The following is a 14,242-nucleotide window of genomic DNA, read 5'->3' as shown; positions in this document are numbered from 1 at the left end:
GGGTTCCCTTATCCCTTCTGATTCATCGAGGGGAGGGGGCTCTTCCCCTGGGGGAACCTGCAACGGAGGAGGGCATATGGCGGGGGCCTAATTTCCGTCTCTAAGTCAATCAGGTTCGGGTACGAGGATTCCTGCAAGATCAGTTTTGGGCCCTTGTTCTTCTTGGCTTCTTCTTGGGGAGTGGGGGTTTCCATAACCATGGCTTGTACATTAGGATAATCGGAGTTTGTGAACAAAAGGTTTTAACCATTCGTGCAGATTTTGTACTAGACCTTGCCAGACCATAACATATGGGACTTGGCACGGGTGGCCCCAGGGATCAGGAGCCATAATTTTCTCTTTTACCGCCCGAATAATAGGAGGTTGAAAAGTTCCCTCTGGAGGCCATCCAACTTGGAAGGTGGGCCACTATGCAGAAGAAAAGGTCATCGCTGGTGCTCTCTACTTCCTCTCTGGAAGACTACTCAAAATGCTCCAGGAAAGTAGCAGGGCCCATATCATTGACCTTGGCCAAAAACTCCAGGACTTTCTTCTTGTTGGATTCCATGAGTGCTCTCGAACCCCACAGGAACTCATAGCGAGGGGGATCACTGCCGGGCACCTGGCGGTACTCCACGTACTCTTCCCGCACCAGATCTTCTGTGAGGAACTTCCTGGTATCTCCAAACATGAAGTGCCTTCTTCCATCATAGATGCCCAGAAAATTCAGGATCTTCCAGATCTTCTCCTCAGAGAGGTGGTGGCCATTCAGGTAGATGACGCCCAGAAGAGGCATCAGAAGACCATTCTTTGGCAGCCCCCGGTCACCTCTCATAGACTCACTGTCACTGAGATCTAGGTTGCTTACCAGGATATTGGAGTGACCATTGGGCCTGACTTCCTTCAGGACCAGGCCAAACACCATCTCTATGTGCTCAGAGGCTCTCTTGAGGATCTCAGGGAATTGCCCCCTATACCTTTTATTGATTTCCTTCAGCATTTCTGACCTCTTAATGAGCTCCCTCACCTTATACTTATACAGCATCTTCTGCACCAACACCTCGACGTTCTTGGTCAGAGGATCTGTGTGAGAGCTCTCAGCAGCAGCTGAGGCCTGGGAGGAATTTTCACCTCCCTGACCTTGGCCCTCGGCACCTACACCAGCTCTTGAGCGTGCTGTGGCACTGACACCAGCTCTTGCATGTGCTGTGGCACCGACACCAGCTCTTGAGCGTGCTGCACCACTGACATCAGATCTTGAGCGTGCTACAGCACTGACACAAAATCTTTTGGGTATAGCACCTGCAGCAGCACTGGTGGTGCCTTGGGCTCCCTGAGGCTCCTTCAGGGTGACAGCAGCTGAGGAGCTTGAGGGAGCACTCTCTAAATCAGGAGGGGAGAAGGAGGTGGTCTCTTCTCCCCTATATGTGGTGGCTTGATCATGAAGACCCTGGGTCTCAGCCCGGGCCTGGTGATGTTTCTCGTGACCACGGACCTTACTCTTCTGCCTATGGGGCATGATGGCCGTGGACAGGAACTACAGACAGGAGTCTGGGTCAAAGGACAAGAGATTGGTGCACCTGGAGGATGGAGAATGAGGCGATGTGAGCAACTTAAAATGGGGAGATTCCACCTTGACTTTATCAAAGGCCGCCTCTGCAGGTGTCCTTGAGGACACTGCCTGAGGAACCCACAAGCCTCCTGTTTCATGCTCACCTGTCCCCACAGAATCCCACAGAGGAGGAACAGAGGCCTTCGATTTTCCCTCTGCATCCTCTCAGCCCTGCTTTGGATTTACCAGCATTGGGGTCCTCTCAGCTCATCTTTTATTACCATGTCAAGTCTTGGCGGAGCCTGGGCACCCTGCCTTCTGCTACTCTGATGCAGACAACTTTAGACCTCCACATCATCCAGAAGCCAAGTGAAGGGATATCTCAGGCCACCTCTCTCCCAGGGGATACCCAGTGCTGAGGGCTCAGTAGGCTTTTTTCCATTCTGAGTTCACTGGGATCACCATTCATGGTCTTTACCTTGGCTCCTTAAAACACTGGACACCATTCTCCACTTGCTGACTGGTGGCTGCACCTTCAGACTAGACATTTCCCCTCCCCTAGACTTGGTATAAAGTGGTGAAGTAGATGCTCAACCTCACAGCCCTTCCCTGAGATTTCCTGGGCTCAAATCCAAGGGATGGGATAAATGAACTGAGTACTCACTCAGGTTCCTCAATTGGGCTCCTGGCAGAGAAGCTCCTGTTTCTCCTGAATTGATGCCTGTGAGATAGTAAATGTCCCAGCAGGAGGAAGTAAGATGACCTTATCTTACCAAACACAGTCTTCTAAGAACAGGTGCTATTACAGGCAGGTTGATGTCCCTGTGCTCCCACACAGGATCCCAATTCAAGGTCTACAATATCTTTTTGCTTCTCTTTTCTTCTCTCTCTCTTTTCATAATTAAATTTATTTACTATTAATTGGAAGATAATTGCTTTACAGTATTGTTTTTGTTTCAGCCACACATCAATATGAATCAGCCATAGGTATACTGTATGTCCCCTCCCTCTTGAAGTTTCCTCCTACCTCCCAGCCCATCCCACACCTCTAAGCTATCACAGAGCACCGGGTTGGAGCTCTCTGTATCACACGACTAATTCCCACTGGTTATCTATTTTACATATGGTAATGTGTGTGTTTTCAATGTTACTCTCTCAGTCTGCCCCTCCCTCTCTTTCCCCCCGTGTCCACAAGCCTGTTCTCTATGTCTGCAAATCCACTGCTGCCCTGCAAATAGGTTCATCAGTACCATCTTTCTGAAATCCATGTATATGTGTTAATATACAATATTGGCTTTCCTTTTTCTGCCTTAATTCACTCTACATAGAAAATTAGGACTAAAATTACCACATGGAAAGTGGAGCTAAGATGGCAGAGGAATAGGATGGGGAGACCACTTTCTCACCTACAAATTCATCGAAAGTACATTTGAACGCTGAGCAAACTCCATAATAACTTCTGATCACTAGCAGAGGACATCAGGCGCCCAGAAAAGCAGCCCATTGTCTTCAAAAGGAGGTTGGACATAATAGAAAAGATAAAAGGAGAGACAAAAGAGTTAGGGACGGAGACCCGTCTCGGGAAGGAAGTCTTAATAGAGGAAGTTCTAAACACCAGGAAACCCTCTCACTTACAGGTATGGGGGAAGTTTTGGAGTCTCAGAGAGCAACCTAACTGGGAGGAAAAATAAATAAAACCCACGGATTACATGCCTAAAAGCAACTTTCAGCAGAAAAGTACCCCAGACGCTTGCATCCGCCACCAGCTAGTGGGGGCTGAACGGAGAGGAGCGGGAAGCATTGCTTATGGTAAGAACCAGGCCTGAATGCCCTGTGGGCAATTGGAAGGAGCTAACCGGAGATGGCAACTTAAACTGTGGGATAGCAAGAGAGAGCGAGAAAATTAACCTGTGAAAAGCCGTAACTGAAGACACTGTTGGCTGTTGGCAGAACAAAGGAAGGACTGAGCAATTCCGGAGAAGAGCTAACCAGCCGTGGACTGGCCTGTCCCCCGCCGGTGGCAGGAGGCAGGGGGGAGGAGAAAGGGGCAAACCTGGCCCCAGAGACAGCATCCCCTAACAACTGCAAATAGGTTTCCAGTCTCTAACCAAAGACTTTCTGAGATTCTGGAGGATTGACATCTGCCGGGAGGGTCGCAGCTAGAGACCAGCTCCCCAGAAGAGACACAAGGCGTGCCAGACAGGCAGAAACTGAGGCTGGGACCACGGAGGGGAGAAGGTGCACCACACCCAGGGAGAGTGAGCCCGTCAAGCTCCTGGCTGCCTGAGCTGCTCAGGCTGGGGAAGGCACAAAACGCAGGCACAACTGAGTCCACGCTTTTGTGGAGGACCTGAAAACTGAAACCTGAGTGGCTTAGGCCTCAGAAGTGCACGCACCTCAGGGCCGGCTCCCTGTAGAGCAACCTGGAGCCTTGGCACTGTAGATGGGGAAAGCACACACGCCGTGAGCGGGGACAAACCCAGTGTGGCTGGAACACTGCGAGTGCTCCCCACACACACCAATGATATGTTTGCAGTGCCATCCCCTCCCCACAGTACGACTGAACAAGCGAACCTAAACAAGAGACCACCTCCGCCCGTGTGTGTCAGGGCGGAAATTAGACACTGAAGAGACCTGCCAACAGAAGCCAAATAAACAAAAGGAACCGCTTCAGAAGTGACAGGTGCAACAGATTGAAATCCCTGTAGTTAACACCGACTATACTGGAAGGAGTCTATAGATAACGAGAAGTGTAAGCTGGGAAAAGGAGCTATCTGAAACTGAACCAAACCCACACTGCCCGCAAGAGCTCCAAAGAAAAGCCTAGATGTAATTTTACTATTTTTTTAATTAAAAAAAAGATTTTTTTTAATGTTTTTCTTTTCTTTTTTTTGGAAATGGCAACCCACTCCAGTATTCTTGCCTGGAGAATCCCATGGGGGGAGTAGCCTGATAGGCTACAGTCCATGGGGTTGCAAAGAGTTGGACATGACTGAGCAACTTCACTTTCGCTTTCACTTTCTATTACTCCTCTATTACTCCTTAATTTTCATTTTCATAACCCACTATAACCTTGCAAAAATAAAAGACCCTATTTTTAAAGCAAACTTCATATATATTTCTTAATTTTTTTGTGTGTTTTTGTTTTTAATATTGTATTTTTAAGAGTCTAACTTCTACTCTAGATTTTTAATCTTTGTTTTCCAGTATTTGATATCAATTTTGGACATTGAAGAATCCAATATTCAGTACCCATTTTTACTCAGGAGTGTGATGATTACTCTCTCCCCCTTTTGACTCTCCTTTTTCTCCCCCAGATCACCTCTATTTCCTCCATCCCCCTTCTCTTCTCAATCCAATTCTGTGAATCTCTGTGGGTGTTCTGGGCTATGGAGAACACTTAGGGAACATAGTACTGTGTAGATCTGTCTCTCTCCTCTTGAGTTCCCCTTTTTCTCCTCCTGCTCATCTCTATCTCCTTCCTCCCTCTCCTCTTCTTATTGTAACTCTGTGAACCTCTCTGGGTGTCCCTCACCATGGAGAATCTTTTCACCATTAACACAGAAGTTTTATTATCAGTGCTGTATAGTTGGAGAAGTCTTGAGGCTACTGGAAGAATAAGACTGAAATCCAGAGACAGAAGACTTAAACCCAAAACCTGAGAACACCAGAGAACTCCTGACTACAGGGAATATTAAGTAATAAGAGATCATCCAAAAGTCTCCAGACCTACACTGAAACCAACCACCACCCAAGAGCCAATAAGTTCCAGAGCAAGACATACCACACAAATTCTCCAGCAACACAGGAACATAACCCTGAGCGTCGACATACAGGCTGCCCAAAGTCACACCAAACCCATAGACCCATCTCAAAACTCTCTACTGGACACTCCATGGCACTCCAGAGAGAAGAAATCCAGCTCCACATACCAGAACACCGACGCAAGCTTCTCTAAACAGGAAACCTTGACAAGCCAATCGTCCAACCACACCCACTGGGAGAAAACTCCACAATAAAAAAGAACCACAGACCACCAGAATACAGAAAGGCCACACCAAATACAGCAATCTAAACAAGATGAAAAGGCAGAGAAATACCCAGCAGGTAAAGGAAAATGAAAAATGCCCACCAAGCCAAATAGGAGGAGATAGGGAATCTACCTGGAAAAGAATTTAGAATAATGATAATAAAAATGATCCAAAATCTTGAAAACAGAATGGAGTTACAGATAAATAGCCTGGAGACAAGGATTGAGAAGATGCAAGAAATGTTTCACATGGACTAGAAGAAATAAAAAAGAGTCAATTAAAAGTGAATAATGCAATAAATGATATAAAAAACACTCGGGAGGGAACCATCAGTAGAATAACGGAGGCAGAAGATAGGGTAAGTGAGGTAGAAGATAAAACGGTGGAAATAAGTGAAGCAGAGAGGAAAAAAGAAAAAAGAATCAAAAGAAATGAGGACAACCTCAGGGACCTCTGGGACAATGTGAAATGCCCCAACATTCAAATCATAGTAGTCCCAGAAGAAGACGACAAAAAGAAAGGCCATGAGAAAATACTCGAGGAGATAATAGCTGAAAACTTCCCTAAAATGGGGAAGGAAATAGTCACCCAAGTCCAAGAAACTCAGAGTCTGAAACAGGATAAACCCAAGGCAAAACACCCCAAGACACAGTAATCAAATTAACAAAGATCAAACACAAAGAAAAAATATTAAAAGCAGCAAGGGAAAAATAACGAATAATACACTAAGGGATTCCCATAAGGATAACAGCTGATCTATCAATAGAAACTCTTCAGACCTGACGGGAATGGCTGGACACACTTAAAGTAATGAAGGAGAGTAATCTACAACCCAGATTACTGTACCCAGCAAGGGTCTCATTCAGATATGAAGGAGAATGCAAGAGCTTTAGAGATAAGCAAAAGCTGAGAGAATTCAGCACCACCAAACCAGCTCTTCAGCAAATGCTAAAGGATCTTCTCTAGACAGGAAACACAGAAAGCTTGTATAAACATGAACCCAAAACAGCAAAGTAAATGGCAACGGGACCATACCTATCAATAATTACCTTAAATGTAAATGTGTAGAATGCCCCAACCAAAAGACAAAGACTGGCTGAATGGATACAAAAACAAGACCCCTATATATGCTGTCTACAAGAGACCCACCTCAAAACAAGGGACACATAAAGACTGAAAGTGAAGGGCTGGAAAAAAATATTTCACGCAAATGGAGACCAAAAGAAAGCAGGAGTCGCAATACTCATATAAGATAAAATAGACTTTAAAATAAAGGCTGTGAAAAGAGACAAAGAAGGACACTACATAATGATCAAAGGATTAACCCAAGAAGAAGATATTACAAGTATAAATATATATGCACCCAACATGGGAGCACTGCAATATCTCAGGCAAATATGAATGAGTATGAAAGGGGAAATTAACAATAACACAATAATAGTGGGAGACTTTAATACCCACTCACATCTATGGATAGATCAACTAAACAGAAAATTAACAAGGAAACACAAACTTTAAATGACACAATGGACCAGCTAGACCTAATTGATATCTATAGGAAATTTCACCCTAAAACAATCAACTTCACCTTTTTCTCAAGTGCACACGGAACCTTCTCCAGAACAGAACACATCCTGGGCCATAAATCTAGCCTTGGTAAATTCAAAAAAATTGGAATCATTCCAGTCATCGTTTCTGACCAAAGTGCAGTAAGATTAGATCTCAATTACAGGAAAAAAAAAAACACACACATTAAAAATTCAGACATATGGAGGCTAAATAACACGCTTGTGAATAACCAACAAATCTTAGAAGAAATAAAAAAGCAAATCAGAATATGCATAGACATGAATGAAAATGAAAACACAACAACCCAAAACCTATGGGACACTGTAAAAGGAGTGATATGGGGAAGGTTCACAGCAATACAGGCTTACCTCAAGAAACAAGAAAAAAGTTAAATAAACAACCTATGTCTACACCTAAAGCAACTAGAGAAGGAAGAAATGAAGAACCCCAGGGTTAGGAGGATAGAAATCTTAAAAATCAGGACAGAAATAAATGCAAAGAAACTAAAGAGACCATAGCAAAAATCAACAAATCTAAAAGCTGGTTTTTTGAAAAGATAAACAAAATTGACAAACCATTATCAAGACCCATTAAGAAACAAAGGGAGTATATGTACCACAGCTTCCTTATCCATTCATCTGCTGATGGGCATCTAGGTTGCTTCCATGTCCTGGCTATTATAAACAGTGCTGCAATGAACATTGGGGTGCATGTGTCTCTTTCAGATCTGGTTTCCTCAGTGTGTATGCCCAGAAGTGGGATTGCTGGGTCATATGGCAGTTCTATTTCCAGTTTTTTAAGAAATCTCCACACTGTTTTCCATAGCGGCTGTACTAGCTTGCATTCCCACCAACAGTGTAAGAGGGTTCCCTTTTCTCCACACCCTCTCCAGCATTTATTGCTTGTAGACTTTTGGATAGCAGCCATCCTGACTGGCATGTAATGGTACCTCATTGTGGTTTTGATTTGCATTTCTCTAATAATGAGTGATGTTGAGCATCTTTTCATGTGTTTGTTAGCCATCTGTATGTCTTCTTTGGAGAAATGTCTGTTTAGTTCTTTGGCCCATTTTTGAATTGGGTCATTTATTTTTCTGGAATTGAGCTTCAGGAGTTGCTTGTATATTTTTGAGATTAATCCTTTGTCTGTTTCTTCATTTGCTATTATTTTCTCCCAATCTGAGGGCTGTCTTTTCACCTTACTTAGAGTTTCCTTTGTAGTGCAAAAGCTTTTAAGTTTCATTAGGTCCCATTTGTTTAGTTTTGCTTTTATTTCCAATATTCTGGGAGGTGGGTCATAGAGGATCTTGCTGTGATTTATGTCGGAGAGTGTTTTGCCTATGTTCTCCTCTAGGAGTTTTATAGTTTCTGGTCTTACATTTAGATCTTTAATCCATTTTGAGTTTATTTTTGTGTATGGTGTTAGATATTACTCAGCCGTTAAAAAGAATTCATTTGAACCAGTCCTAATGAGATGGATGAAACTGGAGCCCCTTATACAGAGTGAAGTAAGCCAGAAAGATAAAGAACATTACAGCATACTAACGCATATATTTGGAATTTAGAAAGATGGTAACGATAACCCTATATGCAAAACAGAAAAAGAGACACAGAAATACAGAACAGACTATTGAACTATGTGGGAGAATGTGAGGGTGGGATATTTCAAAAGAACAGCATGTATACTATCTATGGTGAAACAGATCACCAGCCCAGGTGGGATGCATGAGACAAGTGCTCGGGCCTGGTGCACTGGGAAGACCCAGAGGAATCGGGTGGAGAGGGAGGTGGGAGGGGGGATTGGGATGGGGAATACGTGTAAATCTATGGCTGATTCATATCAATGTATGACAAAACCCACTGAAATGTTGTGAAGTAATTAGCCTCCAACTAATAAAAAATTAAAAAAAAAGAAACAAAGGGAGAAGAACCAAATCAACAAAGTTAGAAATGAAAATGGAGAGATCACAACAGACAACAGTGAAATACAAAGGATCGTAAGAGACTACTACCAGCAGCTCTATGCCAATAAATTGACAACATGAAAGAAATGGATACATTCTTAGAAAAGTATAACTTTCCAAAACTAAACCAGGAAGAAATAGAAGATCTTAACAGACCCATCACAAGCATGGAATCAAAACTGTAATCAGAAATCTTCAAGCAAACAAAAGCCCAGGACCAGATGGCTTCACAGCTGAATTTTACCAAAAATTTAGAGAAGAGCTAACACCTATCTCACTCCAACACTTGCAGAAAATCACAGAAGAAGGTAAACTTCCAAGCTCATTCTATGAGGCCACCATCACCCTAATTCCAAAACCAAACATGCCACACGAAAAGAAAACTACAGGCCAATATCACTGATGAACATAGGTGCAAAAATCCTTAACAAAACTCTAGCAAACAGAATCCAACAACATATTAAAAATATCATACATCATGACCAAGTGGGCTTTATCCTAGGAATGCAAGGATTCTTTAATATCCACAAATCAATCAATGTAATACACCACATTAACAAATTCAAAGATAAAACCATATGATTATCTCAATAGATGTAGAAAAAGCCTTTGACAAATTCAACATCCATTTATGATTAAAACTCTCCAGAAAGCAAGAATAGAAGGAACATACCTCAACATAATAAAAGCTATATATGACAAATCCACAGGCAACATTATCCTCCATGGTGAAAAACTGAAAGCATTTCCCCTGAAATCAGGAACAAGACAAGGGTGCCCACTCTCACCACTACTATTCAACATAGTTTTGGAACTTTTGGCCACAGCAATCAGAGAAGAAAAATAAATTAATGGAATCCAGACAGGAAAAGAAGAAGTGAAACTATCACTGTTTGCAGATGACATGATCCTCTACATAGCAAACCCTAAAGACTCTACCAGAAAATAACTAGAGCTAATCAATGCATATAGTAAAGTTGCAGGATATAAAATTAACACACAGAAATCCCTTGCATTCCTATACACTAACAATGAGAAAACAGAAAGAGAAATTAAGGAAACAATACCATTCACCATTGCAAAAAAAAGAATAAAATATTTAGGAATATATCTACCTAAAGAAACTGAAGACCTATACATAGAAAACTATAAAACACTGATGAAAAAAATCAAAGAGGACACAAAGAGATGGAGAAATATACCATGTTCAAGGATTGGAAGAATCAATATTGTGAAAATGAGTATACTGCATTACTTTTCCAACAAAGTCCGTCTGGTCAAGGTTATGGTTTTTCCAGTGGTCATGTACGGATGTGAGAGTTGGACTGTGAAGAAAGCTGAGCACCGAAAAATTGATGCTTTTGAACTGTGGTGTTGGAGAAGACTCTTGAGAGTCCCTTGGACTGCAAGGAGATCCAACCAGTCCATCCTAAAGGAGATCAGTCCTGGGTGTTCATTGGAAGGACTGATGCTGAAGCTGAAACTCCCAATACTTTGGCAACCTCATGCGAAGAGTTGACTCATTGGAAAAGACCCTGATGCTGGGAGGGATTGGGAGCAGGAGGAGAAGGGGATGACAGAGGATGAGATGGCTGGATGGCATCACTGACTCGATGGGCATGAGTTTGAGTAGACTGCGGGAGTTGGTGATGGACAGGGAGTCCTGGCGTGCTGCGATTCATGGGGTCACAAAGAGTCGGACACGACTGAGCGACTGAACTGAACTGAATTGAACCCAAAGCAAACTATAGATTCAATGCAATCCCTATCAAGCTACCAATGGTATTCTTCACAGAACTAGAACAAATCATTTCACAATTTGTATGGAAATACAAAAAACCTCGAATAGCCAAAGCATTCTTGAGAAAGAAGAATGGAACTAGAGGAATCAACCTGCCTGACTTCAGGCTCTACTACAAAGCCACAGTCATCAAGACAGTATGGTACTGGCACAAAGACAGAAATATAGATCAACGGAACAAAATAGAAAGCCCAGAGATAAATCCACATACCTATGGACACCTTATCTTTGACAAAGAAGGCAAGAACATACAATGGAAAAAAGACAACCTCCTTAACAAGTGGTGCTGGGAAAACTGGTCAACCACTTGTAAAAGAATGAAGCTAATACACCTTCTAACACCATACACAAAAATAAACTCAAAATGGATAAAGATCTAAATGTAAGACCAGAAACTATAAAACTCCTAGAGGAGAACATAGGCAAAACACTCTCTGACATAAGTCACTGCAAAATCCTCTATGAACCACCTCCCAGAATATTGGAAATAAAAGCAAAAATAAACAAATGGGACCTAATGAAACTTAAGAGCTTTTGCATGACAAAGCAAACTATAAGCAAAGTGAAAAGACAGCATTCAGAATGGGAGAAAATAATAGCAAATGAAAAAACAGACAAAGGATTAATCTCAAAAATATGCAAGCAACTCCTGCAGCTCAATTCCAGAAAAATAAATGACCCAATCAAAAAATGGGCCAAAGAACTAAACAGACATTTCTCCAAAGAAGACATACAGATGGCTAACAAACACATGAAAAGATGCTCAACATCACTCATTATCAGAGAAATGCAAATCAAAACATCCATGAGATACCATTACATGCCAGTCAGAATGGCTGCTATCCAAAAGTCTACAAGCAATAAATGCTGGAGAGGGTGTAGAGAAAAGGGAGCCCTCTTACACTGTTGGTGGAAATGCAAACTACTACAGCCACTAGTACAGTGTGGAGATTCCTTAAAAACTGGAAGTAGAACTGCCATATGACCCATCAATCCCACTCCTGGGCATACGCACCGAGGAAACCAGATCTGAAAGAGACACGTGCACCCCAGTGTTCATCGCAGCACTGTTTATAATAGCCAGCACATGGAAGCAACCTAGATGCCCATCAGCAGACATGGATAAGAAAGCTGTGGCACATAACGCAGAGTACTAACCACTATACCTTTATGGCAAAGAAGGAAACTAGAACACTTTCTAACACCATACAAACAAAAAAAATCAAAATGGATTAAAGATCTAAATGTAAGACCAGAAACTATAAAATTCCTAGAGGAGAACATAGGCAAAACATTTTCTGACATAAATCACAGAAGGATCCTCTATGACCCACCTCCCAGAATATTGGAAATAAAAGCAAAAATAAACAAATGGGACCTAATGAAACTTAAAAGCTTTTGCACAACAAAGGAAACTAAAAGCATTGTGAAAAGACAGCCCTCAGATTGGGAGAAAATAATAGCAAATGAAGAAACAGACAAAGGATTAATCTCAAAAATATACAAGCAACTCCTGAAACTCAATTCCAGAAAAATAAATGACCCAATCAAAAAATGGGCCAAAGATCTAAACAGACATTTCTCCAAAGAAGACACAGATGGATAAGAAACGCATGAAAAGATGCTCAACATGACTCATTATCAGAGAAATGCAAATCAAAACCACAATGAGGTACCATTACACGCCAGTGAGGATGGCTGCTATCCAAAAGTCTACAAGCAATAAATGGTGGAGAGGGTGTGGAGAAAAGGGAACTTTTTTACACTGTTGGTGGGAATGCAAACTAGTACAACTGCTATGGAGAACAGCATGGAGATTTCTTAAAAAACTGGAAATAGAACTGTCATATGACCCAGCAATCCCACTCCTGGGCATACACACCGAGGATACCAGATCTGAAAGAGACACGTGCACCCCAATGTTCATCGCAGCACTGTTTATAATAGCCAGGACATGGAAGCAACCTAGATGCCCATCAGCAGATGAATGGATAAGGAAGCTCTGGTACATATACACCATGGACTATTACTCAGCCATTAAAAAGAATTGATTGGAGTCAGTTCTAATGAGATGGATGAACCTGGAGCCCCTTATACAGAGTGAAGTAAGCCAGAAAGATAAAGACCATTACAGTATACTAACGCATATATATGGAATTTAGAAAGATGGTAACGATAACCCTATATGCAAAACAGAAAAAGAGACACAGATGTACAGAACAGAATATTGGACTCTGTGGGAGACGGCAAGGGTGGGAAGTTTCGAGAGAACAGCATCAAAACATGCATATTATCAAGGGTGAAACAGATCACCAGCACAGGTTGGATGCATGAGACTAGTGCTTGGGGCTGGTGCACTGGGATGACCCAGAGGGATGGGATGGGGAGGGAGGTGGGAGGGGGGATCGGGATGGGGAACACATGTAAATCCATGGCTGATTCATTTCAACGTATGGCAAAAACCACTACATTATTGTAAAGTAATTAGCCTCCAACTAATAAAAATAAATGAAAAAAAATTAAAAAATAAATTACCACATGAGCCAACAATCCCATACTAGGCATGTCCCCTGAGGAAACAGTAACTTAAAAAACACTTCTACTCCAAAGTTCGTTGCAGCACTCTTTACAATAGCTGGGGCATAGAAGCAACCAAGGCCTACATTTGATTTATGATAGGATCTAAGATTTCTCAGTGTGCTGACCACGCCCCTCAGACCGGGGCAGAGTGCTCAGAGGGGACTTGCTTCCCCTTTAGGCTGCAGTGGGAACCGCCATGTATTTTTGAGGTCTCAAAGGGATGATGACAGGGAGGATTTGGTCTGAATGATGTGGTGTGGAACATCCCCACAGCCCCCGAGGTTCTCACCATCCCACCAGGGAACCCGAAACTCTCCCTTCCCAACCTGACGCTCCCCGCTTTGACATGGTCTCTCACTTCCCTGAGATGATCTGGGAAGTGTCATGTCAAAATGCCCGATTGTGACTCCATTTTTTATGGGAGGAGCCCCCATCCTCACTCAGCGTCACAACCATGAATGTGTTGGGGACTAGGTCCCTTTGTTGAATTAAGTTTATTCCTTTAGAGCAAGCTTCTCACCTCCCTGATCCCACCTCCAGCAAACGATAGGGAGCACCACTGTCGGCCAGCTCCACGTGGGGCCTCCTAGAGCTGAGTGCAGGGGGGCCGCTCAGTGTGGCCCCCATGCGGTTTTGAAGTCTGATAACTGGCCCTCAGGGCCGTTATCTAGGACCAAGAGTTCCTTCGAGGGTAGAATCCGGGCCTACCCCCACAGACCAACGCCTTCACCTGAGACACGCTAGACCGCATTCAGCCAATAGCTGTG

General features: G+C 42.9%; 1 pseudogene; it reads right to left on the bottom strand.

The window, feature by feature from the left end:
* Nucleotides 1–319: 319 nt before the first annotated feature.
* LOC122690597 lies at nucleotides 320–1,498 on the bottom strand (annotated as a pseudogene).
* Between the last annotated feature and the right edge of the window lie 12,744 nt (nucleotides 1,499–14,242).

The sequence above is a fragment of the Cervus elaphus genome, chromosome X (assembly GCF_910594005.1).
Source record: "Cervus elaphus chromosome X, mCerEla1.1, whole genome shotgun sequence".
In the NCBI taxonomy this organism is placed as follows: domain Eukaryota; kingdom Metazoa; phylum Chordata; class Mammalia; order Artiodactyla; family Cervidae; genus Cervus; species Cervus elaphus.
This window is presented reverse-complemented; position numbering and strand designations above follow the sequence as displayed.